Here is a 15,292-nt window from a genome sequence, read left to right as displayed (position 1 = left end):
GCGGCAAGGTAGGGTGAAATAGGGCCTAAATAGGGTGAGGCACCCTCCCCTCCTCTTATTGTGCACTGATGTTGTGGTTTGTTATTTTATGGCTGTCAAAATTTTAATACAGATATTAAAAGTTATATTTTATAATTTGTATGGAAGAGGTACGAGCTCTAAAAACACATTATACTCACTACTCACCTGTCCGAAGTTGAAATAATCCAGTGTCCCACGCTGTAATCCATCTGACCGACATTTCTTCATCAGTGTGATCGGTAGCTTGAGGCGACCGCACGCGCGGAGGAACAGAGGAGAATGACTCTCTGCAGCGAGCGGGCCCCTGAACTGCTCTGAGCTTAGTGAGTGACAGGACACTGGTCAGTGAACTCAGCGCAGTTCAGGGGCCCGCTCGCTGCAGCGAGTCATTCTCCTCTGTTCCTCAGCATGTGTGATCGCCTTAAGCCATTGATCACGCTGATGAACAAATGTCGGTTAGATGGATTACATCGTGGAAGACTGGATTATTTCAACTTCGGACAGGTGAGTATAATGTGTTTTTTATTTTATTCTTATTTTTACACTTGTTGGAGACAGAAGGAGCAGAATACTACTCTTAACATTGTCCCCTGCTGGCTGATCTCAGCGCAAGCAGGGGACAATGATGAGAGATGCCTCCAGCATCCGGCGCTTCGTAACAGCGCTAACTGTACGCTGATTCCCAGGCGCTGGTACGTGTCATACTTATGACACACAGATGTGTGCGCGTGTGTTGGACATCTTCCGACCCATACGGTGTGCAAAAAATTGACATTTCAGCATGTTTTGCCTACGGACACATGGTCCGTGGAAACACACTGACATGTGCACAGGCACATTCATTTAATGGGTCTACATGTGTAAGTGTCTCCAGTTCGTGTGAAAACTATCACCACATGTACCGGACACACTGACGTGTGAATGAGGCCTTATACTTTGCGTACAGACATATGATGTCTGTTCACATTGTATATCACACACCAGTCACATATTCCTCTGTATACTGTATGCAACATACTAAGTGCACAGACATTAGATATTACATATAGATAATATGTGATAGTGTAATATCTGATGTCTGTTGTCATACTATAATATATACCAGACATATATTCTGTATACTGTATGTGCAATACTGATATATACTGGTATATACAGCATAATAAGTTAGTCATATATAATATACTTTTACCCGTTTCATGTTGTTGAGTTCAATTGTGACTTGCTTGAGTGTGTAGATTTGCAAAAAAAACACAAACAAAAAAAAGCGACATTTCTAGGTAACTCTGTAGTACCCCTATACTTGTGTGACCACCATTACTCCTGGCATACGTTTTTCTCAGGGGTGTAGAACAGCACAGCGTACCTTGCTTTACTGCACCTCTAAAAACGTGTGCGCTGCCTAAAGCTAGTCATACATAAGGCTAGGTAACACTGACTAGTACAGTGTATGGCTCTGCAGAGCGCTGCCTCTCAATTCCTTCTGTGGTTTTTCTAATGTGCACTCGTTTAGCTAATGCTTAGATTTTAACAAGAACAACCACCTTAAGGTATGTGCACACGTTGCCTTTGTGCTGCGGTTTCCCCACTTTTTTGCTGCAAAAAACGCAGCAAAGTGATTGAGATATCTGAAATCTCATGCACACGTTGCTTATTTCTTAATTGCAGATTTGAAGTAGTTTCATATCTGCTGCATGTCCATTCTTTCAGTGTTTTCCCCCATTCCAATGAGTGGAGAAAAACGCATAAAAAACTTCAGCAAAAACGTGTGGATTTTATGCAGCGGTTTTCCTGCCAATGGACACATTTTTGGTGCAGAAACATCTGCAGCAAATACTTAACGTGTGCATATAACCTTAAGTTCTGTGCAAACATTCAGGATTTGCAGCAGAAAATTCTGTTGCAAATCCTGATGTCTTGGCAGGGAAAATTCTTCATAAAATACACCTGTTTTTGCCTCGTTTTTTACTTGCATTTTTGTTGTGTATTTTTCCCCACTCATTAGCATGGGTGAAAAAAGCTGCAAGAATTGACATGCTTCAGATTTGAATCTGATGCAAATCTGCTAGGAAAAAAATAAGCGATGTCTGCATTCACTTTGCTGGGACAGAAAAACGTTGCATATTTTCAGTGCCAAATTTGTGCTGAAAAAAATGCATCAAACATGCAACATTTGCACATGACCTTAAACAAAATTTGCACCACATTTTTAAATGTATCTAGGTCTACTACAAAGAAAGGACATAACCAGAGGTGAGCGGATCGATATGTGGGACTCTGGTCCAGCATTCAGTTAATTGATACCTGGCTGCTGAATCTCTTATCTGACATCACTTGTGGGGGCGACACTGGTCTACTTTTTTATTTACAATGTGTAATGACAGTGCACTCTGTTACCGTCTCATTACTTCTGACCAGAGCTGGTGAGAGAGCGCATTGTCACTGTGCACTGAGAAGATGGCTGACTCTAACCGCATGCTAAGTGCATAGTGGGTGTATATAGATTGGACTAGGACTACGTTTCCTAGCATACACTGCATCCTTGAACTTCCTGTTTCCCTAGATGTGGTTTTATGTGGCTGCCGGGAAATACAGTTTCGTACTTGACAGGGAGATGTGGGAGACAGAAGTGTAATATTGTTATTACATAGGGGTGTGGTGAAGATTAGCATTGTGTACGGGGTGGAGAGCGAAGCTACAAGTCCCAGCATGCAGGCAGCTCTGTCATCATGCAAGTACAGTAGGAAGGGGTTAGTATATAGAGAGGGGCTATAATGTGCTGTTATTTACTGGGTAGGATCGGGCACTACAAGTCCCAGCAGCTCTGTCATCAGGCAAATTGAAGTAGGAAAGGGTATGGCACTACAAGTACTATTACTTTTTTGTACTTTTTGTCATCATTAGTATTAACATAGTCTTAGTGAGGAATAAGAATTACAAGTCTCAGCATTTGGGGGCTTGCACAGGGTAGGAGGTCATGTTGGGGGCTTTCAAAGGGAAGGGGGTCATGTTGAGAGACTTGCACAGGGTAGGATGTAATGTTGGGGGCTTGCACAGGAAAAGGGTCATTTGGGGGCTTGCACAGGGATTTCTCTGCCATATCTGTGTGTCACGTATCATGGTATGTGTTAAAGGAGCCCACTGAGACTCTTTGGCCCGGGACCTGCGAAAACCTGGAGCCAGCCCTGGGAATAAGAAATGGTAAATGGGTGTGGCCAGGGGCATGGCCAAATTTGCCGATCTGTACTTCTTTCTCTTCTTCCAAAGTTGGGAGGTATGCCTGTACACACCTGTTTTCTGTTTGGAAGTGACGGTCAGTCTTTTGATATTCATATTTCTATATTGTGCACTGACATTAGATCATATATGCCCTGGACTGATCCTGCACCGACTACAAGACATCACTTTGTAGAGATGGCAGTATAGATATAATCTGTGTTGTCCTGTAGTCGGTGCAGGATCAGTCTGGGGCAGGGGTCTGTATAGTAAGGTCTGCAGTGTCTCTATCTCGGGTCCGATGTGATTTGAACATTCATACAGATCGAGAGCCGATGATCTCACACTGACAGCACGACCCCAACCTGCTTGAAGGGTCCATCTGCTACAATAAATCTTTCTGATCCTCAGCAGAGCGACCATAGATAACATTCAGGATCTGGCCCTGGACTTGTCAGGAGGTGAGCAGCATCCTGCCACTTCCACACTCTACAAAAAGTATAAATCTCCTGTCCTGACCACTATCCGGAGCTCAGACTTATAAGAATCAAAGATGTCTGCTCTCCGGTACTGCTCAGCGGCTGAAGCTTCTCTCCGGCAGGCAGAAGAATGTGAGCAGTGTCTGCTGTGCTGCGCTGCAGACGCCCGGCCGGCACATGTACACATTTACATATACAGGGCCGCCCTGCGTTCTCTAAAGCAGCAGATGGCTGGGCGGCCCTCAACAGCTGCTTGGTGGCCGGCCCAGTGAGCATGTGCCCCTCTGCCCCCTGGCCCAGCCCGCCCCTGCTCAATATAATATCATTTTTTCCATTAGTTGGTTAAGTTAGAAGAAGTTTCACTCAAAGACAGTGGATTTGGTACTTTATTACAGTATATTCATACAAAAAAAAGTGACCCCAAGTACATAACATTGTCCCACCATTAATTAAAAAAACTTTATTAAGATACAGATAATACTTGTATACAAAAATAACACATTTTCAAATTGTATATAAAGTGCACAAAAGTCAATAGCCCTGACATATAGTGTACACAGGGTCCGGTCCCCCCACATGGTATACACAAAATACAATGTCATCCAGGAAATAACAAAAAATAACAAATACATTTAATCTATTCTGAAATCCCATGTCTATACAAGATAATTATATGCAAAATTATAGTGTCAAAGAAATGGCATAGAGTCCAAAAAAAACATATAAACACATTTTACTTTATACAAAAAATTTCCTTCAGAGCAATGTATAAGTCATATCAAGAAGGTGATGACGGCAGGAAGAGGTTCTGCAGCAGCAGGTTGAATATTACAAAGAATATCGAGCCTCTTTTGTAACAGCCCCGATCACAGAGTGGATATAAATGTCCATAGACTACTACATGGCATTGATGCCTACAAACGATAGAGTGCACAGCTAATACTGTAAATGATACAAATATTACCAGTCACCCAATTAGAATCATGAAATCCGGGGGAAGTGAATTTTTACAGGTCATTGACCTCTGTGATAACATCTGATATTTTCAATCATTTATAGAGCGGGGTACATTGGGCCTCATTAATAAATCTGCCTACTAGAAAACTAGTTACCCATACTAACCAATTAGAGATCAGCTAAGATTGTTTTAACTGACCTGGAAAAGTAAAAGCTGTTAATAAATGATTCCCAATGTACCGCGCCCCACAATGAATTATATTAATAACAGTAGGGGCCACAATATCCCATGTGTATAAGTGTCACATTAATCTTATATTCTGTGGTTACCTTGGGACACGCTACATTGAGATGTAAGAAGATGATATCAGTGGGGTCCATGAGGCAGAGCAGTGTGTGGTACGTGTGACATTTCCTAATATCGAGCAATCAATACTGTACCTTGGTCTGGAATGCAAAGTCTGCGTGGACAAGGAAGGGGCTCCCAGATGCCAGCTGTAAAACCCGTCGCTCCACCATCACACGCTCATCACCTTCAGCAAGCAGGGCTCTTTTGCCGATGATCTTAACAGCAAAATGTTTGCGGGTAGATGAATCTTCCGCCAGCAGGACCGTCCCAAAACTTCCCTGGCCAAGCACATGATGGAATAATAATCTCCTCTTGATGGTATCAGTATCAGAGACTGTGCTTTTGGAGCCGGTTGGCCGAACACCGCTGCTTCCTTCAGCTTCTTCAGCCTTCTGCTTTAGATCCATGGGTTTCTGTCCTGATGTAATCCTTCTTCTTTTCTTCTCCTTTTTGTCCCCCGATGAGATGAAGATGGCTCCTCTCTTCTTGGCTCCCATCATCTGACTTTCTACCTTCTCCTTTTCTTCTGCTTCCTCTTTCTTCTGGACTGGTTGTTTGACTGAAGACTTCCTCTCATCATCAGATGTGTCATGGGAAGGTCTTAGTCTCTTCGCTCCTTCTCTCCTCACCACGTTCTCCTCTACTTCTTCTTTCTTGTGGACTGGTTGTTTTGTCCTGTTGACTGAAGACTTCCTCTCATCATCAGATGTGTCATGGGAAGGTTTTCCAGTCTTCACTCCTTCTGTCCTCACCACAATCGCCTCCTCTTTTGCATCCATATTATTGCTCTGCTTTGGGTCAGACGACATCTCCTCCACTGTCGCTGGGCAATTCCAACTGTCACTTCCAACTGTCACTCAGTGCAATCCATATGGAATCATCATGCATGCACCACCGCTGGTCATGTGATCACACACTAATGATACTGATGACACACTGATCACACACTGATGGCACACTGATCACGCACTATGACACACTGATGACATTAATGGCACACTGATCACACACTATGGCACACTGATGACATTAATGGCACACTGATGGCACACTGATCACACACTATGGCACACTGATGACAGTAATGGCACACTGAAAACACACTGATAACATTAATGGCACACTGATTACACACTAATGATACTAATGACACACTGATCACACACTATGGCACACTGATGACATTAATGGCACACTGATCACACTCTAATGATACTGATGACACACTGATCACACACTATGACACACTGATGACATTAATGGCACACTGATCACACACTGATGACACACTGATGGCACACTGATCATACACTATGGCACACTGATGACAGTAATGGCAAACTGATAACACACTGATGACACACTGATGACAGTAATGGCACACTGATAACACACTGATGACACACTGATGACAGTAATGGCACACTGATCGCACACTGATGGCACACTGATGACAGTAATGGCACACTGATCGCACAGTGATGACACACTGATGACATTAATGGCACACTGATTACACACTAATGATACTGATGACACACTGATGGCACACTGATCACACACTGACCACACACTGATGACATTAATGGCACACTGATCACACACTGATCACACACTGGTCGCACACTGATCACACACTGATGACATTAATGGCACACTGATCACACACTGATGGCACACTGATCATACACTATGACACACTAATGACACTGGTGACACACTGATCGCACACTGATGGCACACTAATGACATTAATGGCACACTGATCACACACTGATGGCACACTGATCACACACCAATGACATTAATGGCACACTGATGGCACACTGATCACACTATGGCACACTGATCACACACTGATGACACACTGATCACACACTGATTGCACACTGATGTCATTAATGGCCTAAGTGCAAGAACCCCAACAAGGACCTGTGATTACTTTGATTTGGATGTCAGAATTGATAGAATCCCTTTAATTTAACTTCTAAATTCCAATAATGTTTTGCACGATAATCTCCACCAGCTTTGATCTTACTTTGCCTGTCACTTTACTTGCCAACACATTATACTGTGCCACTTACGGCTGGACTTATATTTTGTGACTTGTAAAGTGTATAATACCTCGGTGATAATTCGGGGGGCCGGCTCCATGCTGTTTTATAAGGACTGTGTGCAATCATTTAACACTATGGCATTGTTGCTATTGACCTGTTGACCCATGTGTGATCGTGACTCATTAGGAAGCATCTGACTTTAATGAACAACTATAACTAGGCATGACCTGTTACGGCCAATGTGGTTATATTGTATGGAGGACTATGTGGGGCCATTTTTCTGTATGGAGGACTATGTGGGACCCATTATTCTGTATGGAGGATTATGTGGGGCCCATTATTCTGTATGGAAAAATATGTGGGGCCAATTATTCTGTATGGAGGACTATGAGGTGGCACATTATTCAATATTGAGGACTATGTGGGGCCTATTTTATTGTAAGAAGGACAATGAGTTGGCCCATTATTCTGTATGGAGGACTATGTGGGGACAATTATACTGTATGGAGGACTATGTGGGGCCCATGATTCTGTATGAATGACTGTGTGAGGCCCATTATACTGTATGGAGGACTATGAGGTGGTACATTATATTGTATGGAGGACTATGTGGGGCCATTATTCTGTATGGAGGACTATGTGGGGCCCATTATATTGTATCGAGGACTATTTGGGGCCATTATTCTGTATGGAGGACTATGAGGGGCCCATTATTCTGGGTGGATGACTATGTGGGGCCCATTATACTGTAAGAAGGACAAAAAGTTGGCCCATTATTCTGTATGGTGGACTATGTGGTGCTCATTATTCTGAACGGAGGACTATGTGGGGCCCATTATTCTGTATGGAAGAAGATGTGGGGCCCATTATTCTGTATGGAGGACTATGTGGGCCCATTATACTGTATGGATGACTATGTGAGGCCCATTATACTGTGTGGAGGACTATGTGTGGCCCATTATACTGTATGGGTGACTATGTGAGGCCCATTATACTGTATGGAGGATTATGAGGGGCCCATTATACTGTATGGAGGATTATGAGGGGCTCATTATACTGTATGGAGCACTATGTGGGACCATTATTCAGTATGGAGGACTATGTGGGGCCTATTATTCTGTATGGAGGACTATGTGGGGCACATTATACTGTATCGAGGAAGATGTGGGACCCATTATTCTGTATGGAGGACTATGTGGGGCCCATTATTCTGTATGGAGGACTATGTGGGGCCCATTATTCTACATGGAGGACTATGTGTGGCCCATTATACTGTATGGGTGACTATGTGAGGCCCATTATACTGTATGGAGGATTATGAGGGGCCCATTATACTGTATGGAGGATTATGAGGGGCTCATTATACTGTATGGAGCACTATGTGGGACCATTATTCAGTATGGAGGACTATGTGGGGCCTATTATTCTGTATGGAGGACTATGTGGGGCACATTATACTGTATCGAGGAAGATGTGGGACCCATTATTCTGTATGGAGGACTATGTGGGGCCCATTATTCTGTATGGAGGACTATGTGGGGCCCATTATTCTACATGGAGGACTATGTGAGGCCAATTATACTGTATGGAGGACTATGAGGTGGCACATTATACTGTATCGAGGAAGATGTGGGACCCATTATTCTGTATGGAGGACTATGTGGGGCCCATTATTCTGTATGGAGGACTATGTGGGGCCCATTATTCTACATGGAGGACTATGTGAGGCCCATTATACTGTATGGAGGACTATGAGGTGGCACATTATATTGTATGGAGGACTATGTGGGGCCATTATTCTGTATGGAGGACTATGTGGGGCCCATTATATTGTATCGAGGACTATTTGGGGCCATAATTCTGTATGGAGGACTATGAGGGGCCCATTATTCTGGGTGGATGACTATGTGGGGCCCATTATACTGTAAGAAGGACAAAAAGTTGGCCCATTATTCTGTATGGTGGACTATGTGGTGCTCATTATTCTGTACGGAGGACTATGTGGGGCCCATTATTCTGTATGGAAGAAGATGTGGGGCCCATTATTCTGTATGGAGGACTATGTGGGCCCATTATACTGTATGGATGACTATGTGAGGCCCATTATACTGTGTGGAGGACTATGTGTGGCCCATTATATTGTATGGGTGACTATGTGAGGCCCATTATACTGTATGGAGGATTATGAGGGGCCCATTATACTGTATGGAGGATTATGAGGGGCTCATTATACTGTATGGAGCACTATGTGGGACCATTATTCAGTATGGAGGACTATGTGGGGCCTATTATTCTGTATGGAGGACTATGTGGGGCCTATTATTCTGTATGGAGGACTATGTGGGGCACATTATACTGTATGGAGGACTATGTGGGACCCATTATTCTGTATGGAGGACTATGTGGGGCCCATTATTCTACATGGAGGACTATGTGAGGCCCATTATACTGTATGGAGGACTATGAGGTGGCACATTATACTGTATCGAGGAAGATGTGGGACCCATTATTCTGTATGGAGGACTATGTGGGGCCCATTATTCTGTATGGAGGACTATGTGGGGCCCATTATTCTACATGGAGGACTATGTGAGGCCCATTATACTGTATGGAGGACTATGAGGTGGCACATTATATTGTATGGAGGACTATGTGGGGCCATTATTCTGTATGGAGGACTATGTGGGGCCCATTATATTGAATCGAGGACTATTTGGGGCCATTATTCTGTATGGAGGACTATGAGGGGCCCATTATTCTGGGTGGATGACTATGTGGGGCCCATTATACCGTATGAAGGACAATAAGTTGTCCCATTATTCTGTATGGTGGACTGCGTGGTGCCCATTATTCTGTACGGAGGACTATGTGAGGCCCATTATACTGTATGGAGGACTATGTGGGGCCCATTATTCTGTATGGATGACTATGTGAGGCCCATTGTACTGTATGGAGGACTATGAGGTGGCACATTATATTGTATGGAGGATTATGAGGGGCCCATTATACTGTATGGAGCACTATGTGGGCCCATTATTCAGTATGGAGGACTATATGGAGCCTATTATTCTGTATCTAGGACTATGTGGGGCCAATTTTACTGTATGGAGGACTATGAGGTGGCACATTATACTGTATGGAACACTACGTGGGCCCATTATTCCGTATGGAGGACTATGTGGTGCCCATTATTCTGTATGGAGGACTATGTGGGGCCCATTATTCTGTATGGATGACTATGAGGCCCATTGTACTGTATGGAGGACTATGAGTTGGCACATTACATTGTACGGATAACTATGTGGGGCCATTATTCTGTATGAAATACGATGTGGGGACATTATTCTGTATGGAGGACTATGTCGGACACATTATTCTGTATGGAGGAGTATGTGGGACCCATTATTCTGTATGGAGGACTATGTGGGGCCATTATTCTGTATGGAGAACTATCTAGGGCCCATTATTTTGTATGGAGGAATATGTGGGGGCCATTATTCTGTAAGGAGGACTATCTAGGGCCCATTATTTTGTATGGAGGAATATGTGGGGGCCATTATTCTGTATGGAGGACAATTAGTTGGCCTATTTTTCTGTATGGAGGACTATGTGGGGCACATTATACTGTATGGAGGACTATGTGGGCCCATTATTGAATATGGAGGACTATGTGGGGCCTATTATTCTGTATGGAGGAGTATGTGGAGCCCATTATACTGTATGGATGACTATGTGAGGCCCATTATGCTGTGTGGAGTACTATGTGGGGCCCATTATACTGTATGGGTGACTATGTGAGACCCCTTATACTGTATGGAGGATTATGAGGGGCCCATTATAAAGTATGGAGGATTATGAGGGGCTCATTATACTGTATGGATTACTATGTGGGGCCATTATTCTGTATGGAGGACTATGTGGGGCCTATTATTCTGTATGGAGGACTATGTGGGGCCCATTATACTGTATGGAGGACTATGAGGTGACACATTAAACTGTATGAAGCACTATGTGGGCCCATTATTCAGTATTGAGGACTATGTGGGACCTATTATTCTGTATGGAGGGCTATGTGAGGCCCATTATTCTGTATGGAGGACTCTATGGGGCCCATTATACTGTATGGAGAGCTTTGTGGGGATCACAGTTGCGGCATCACATTGTGTTGGGGTCACAGTAGGGTCATCATACCGTGTGTGTGGAGGGTTACCATGGAGGAAATCACTGTGATGGTATCATACTGTGTTTGGGAGGCACTTTTTTTGCTTCATACTTTATTATCTGTATTATTTATTAAGTCAAAGTTTTTTATCTTTTGTTATTACATATTTAAATTAGGCCATTGGGCCATTTGCTTTTTACTGCTCTTACATAACATTATATTATTCCAGTATGCCCTTTTTGTGATTGTCTTTTATTTTATTCTAAGATCTATTAATTAAATGTACTTTGTTCGTGGCACAACCCCTTTAAGAAAAGTTTCATCATCATATTTGATAGGGAAAAACGTCTGCAATTCTAGACATTTTTTTAAATATGAACATTAGCCTGCGACTTTGTCTAAGTTTTTAATTTTGGCCATCTGTGTATTTGAGTTTGCCATCCCTGCCATAAATCGTCTGATCGCTGTGTTGTGCGGGTCGTTATAGGTACAGGAACACATATGTCCATGGTATTTGCTGATTTGTGATGTTTATTATCTTAAAAAGCTCAATGAAAATGCCATTATTGTAATTGTTTTTCATTATTTTTTAGTAATGTTATAGGAAAAAAATCTTTTAATTTCCCTCTATAATACAGGGACAAAAAAATACACTGCTATGTATAGATGTATCTCTATGTATCAGTAGCATTTGCCTGTGGGTTCAGATTGTGCAAATATCGAAAATCCTCCGTGATATCAGCAGAGGCTGTTGCTCATAGCTTTAGTTGTTACCGGCAATGATAGCGGTTGTGGGTTTGATTCCCATGGAGACCAGAAAATGGTTTATTTCATTCATGTAAGAACAAAGCAGAGATGCAGACCCCACCCCAAGGAGCATGTGCTGACACCCATTGGACAAAAAGTGTAGTGGGTTTTATTTTAACCCCACCTAGAAGTGAGAATTTCTGATGAGCCCAAAAGGGGGCAGGGTTAGGGACAGAACATAAAAGTCCCCATAAGAAAAAGTGATCCCCAATGATAAGAAGACTGAAAAGCCCTGATCTAAGTGATCAGGAGATTGGATCTTCAAATCCCCTATAGATTAGGAAAAAAAAACATTTTTCTTCGGTCTTGGTGTTGAAGCCATAGCTGTTGCTAGAGACTATAAAGATATCTATCCTTCCCACTTAAAAAAATAAAAATACTTAAAAAATGTATCAATCATTTGTATATATTATAGGTGCTGTTTATGCTGCCAATCAATGGGATATAAAGTCCTGATCCCAGCACCTATTGGTCAAAAGACCACTCTGAAGTGCGCAGCGCCTGCATAAGCTGTGTGGGGGCTCAATGGTAAGTCCTTGTGTCCGTACACCGCTCTCAGAAAAAAATCACATCATGCAGAAATCAATGGGGTCGCTCTGCTCCCATCTGCATCAGTTATTAGACAACCCCTTTCTATTAGGACAGAGCAGATATCCATCACTGCTTACTGTTGGGAAAGAGAGCCTGATGAAGGCATTAACACTGCCCCCTGCTGGATGATGTCTGGGGCGTTTCCTAGAGCAGAGCACATCCATCATGAATAACAAGTTTTACAATAACTGTCGCACTATAAGCTGTTTGTCTGCAGCCCGGGCCTATGGCGGCAGAATGAAGACTACAATGAAGCTCTGTGTGGGCAGGGCTGCACTAACTACTGAGCTACTGTGTCAGCCAATCACTGAGCTCCATCAGTGACATATGCAAATGAGCTTCTGGGAAAAGGGACAGAGGCAACGTGTATTCAGGGTAAATCTCCTAAATTTTCGCCGTAGTTAAGCTTTCTATAGCAGGAGGGTGTTCAGCAGGGGCGGCTCATTATATTAGCAGAAAAAAAAGTTTCTCTCCCTAAAGTCAAAGTTTCTCATTTTACGGACTATAAATACAGTATAGGTCGCAGGAGTATATTGGAGGTGAGGGGTAGTCTGCACTAAAGAAAAAAAAAAAAAAAAAAAGATATACATATCGTATATAAAAAAGTGATGTGACACCTCAGTGTCTGCACTAAAGAAAAAAAAAATTAAAAAAAAAAATAAAAAAAGAGATATACATATCGTATATAAAAAAGTGATGTGACGCCTCAGTGTCTGCACTAAAGAAAAAAAAAATAAAAAAAAAAATAAAAAAAGAGATATACATATCGTATATAAAAAAGTGATGTGACGCCTCAGTGTCTGCACTAAAGAAAAAAAAAATAAAAAAAGAGATATACATATCGTATATAAAAAAGTGATGTGACGCCTCAGTGATCCACCACGTGCATCTGAATGAAGGTTAATGGACTTGTGCCAATTATCCGTCATGAATCAGATATTTTTTTAGAATTTTTAATTTTAATTTATAGAGATACTACCATTAATACTACACAATGTATCAACAGGCCATAACCGCATATCACCAGCACTACAGTACTGACTATATACTGATCATTGACAAAACTGCTGTACAAAAACCAATATTCCCACCATACGGTGAGCATAAAGTAGTAGATACCAGTCCTACAGGTGCGCTATGTAGAGCACACGTGTCACATTCTGGCCCACGGGCCAAGTCTGGCTCTCAGGGTGATTGTGTTTGACCTGCGACGCTGGGGACTATATGGGGCCACTATACTGTCTGGAGGACTATGTGGGGCCATTATACTGTCTGGAGGACTATGTGGGGCCTATTATCCTGTAAGGAGGACTATGTGAGGCCATTATACTGTATGGAGGACTATGTGGGGCCATTATACTGTATGGAGGACTATGTGAGGCCATTATACTATATGAAGGACTATGTGGGGCCAATATTATGTATGGAGGACTATGTGGGGCACATTATTCTGTATGGAGGACTATCTAGGGCCCATTATTCTGTATAGAGGAATATGTGGGGCCCATTATTCTGTATGAAGGACAATAAGATGGCCCATTATTCTGTATGGAGGACTATCTGGGGCACATTATAATGTATGGAGCCTTATGTGGGCCCATTATTCAGAATGGAGGACTATGTGGGGCCTATTATTCTGCATGGAGGAAGATATGGGGCCCAGTATACTGTATGGATGACTATGTGAGGCCCATTATACTGTGTGGAGGACTATGTGGGGCCCATTATACTGTATGGGTGACTATGTGAGGCCCATTATACTGTAAGGAGGATTATGAGGGGCCCATTATACTGTATGGAGTATTATGAGGGGCCCATTATACTGTATTAAGCACTATGTGGGACAATTATTCAGTATGGAGGACTATGTGGGGCCTATTATTCTGTATGGAGGACTATGTGGGGCCCATTATACTGTATGGAGGACTATGAGGTGGCACATTATACTGTATGGAGCACTATGTGGGCCCATTATTCAGTATAGGCGACTATGTGGGGCCTATTATTCGGTATGGAGGACTATGTTGGGCCCATTATTCTTTATGGAGGACTATGTGGGGCCCATTATTCTGTTTGTAGGACTATCTAGGGCCCATTATTCTGTATGGAGGAATATGTGGGGCCCATTATTCTTTATGGATTACAATGAGTTGGCCCATTATTCTGTATGGAGGACTATGTGGGGCACATTTTACTCTATGGTGCACTATGTGGGCCCATTATTCAGTATGGAGGACTATGTGGGGCCTATTATTCTGTATAGAGGAAGATGTGTGGCCCATTATTCTATATGGAGGACTATGTGGGGCCCATTATAATGTATGAAGGACTATGTGGGGCCCATTATTCTGTATGGATGACTATGTGAGGCCCATTATACTGTATGGAGGACTATGTGGGGCCCATTATTCTATATGGAGGACTATGTGGGGCCCATTATAATGTATGGAGGACTATGTGGGGCCTATTATTCTGTATCTAAGACTATGCTGGGCCCATTATACTGTATGGAGGACTATGTGGTGGCACATTATATTGTATGGATAACTATGTGCGGCCATTTTTCTGTATGGAGGACGATGTGGGGCCATTATTCTGTATGGAGGAATATGTGGGGCCCATTATTCTGTATGGAGGACTATCTAGGGCCCAT

The 15,292-nt window shown here is 42.8% G+C and overlaps 1 pseudogene; it reads left to right on the top strand.

Annotated features, from left to right (window-relative positions):
- The first annotated feature begins 429 nt into the window (after window positions 1-429).
- Window positions 430-15,292, top strand: part of LOC141217719 (translation factor GUF1, mitochondrial-like) — a 75,020-nt pseudogene continuing 60,157 nt past the window's right edge.

The sequence above is a fragment of the Phyllobates terribilis genome, unplaced genomic scaffold (assembly GCF_046119375.1).
Source record: "Phyllobates terribilis strain yellow unplaced genomic scaffold, ASM4611937v1 Scaffold_247__1_contigs__length_2908721, whole genome shotgun sequence".
NCBI classification, from domain to species: domain Eukaryota; kingdom Metazoa; phylum Chordata; class Amphibia; order Anura; family Dendrobatidae; genus Phyllobates; species Phyllobates terribilis.
The sequence above is the reverse complement of the archived record's forward strand: the minus strand, read 5'-3'. Positions and strand labels throughout refer to the sequence as shown.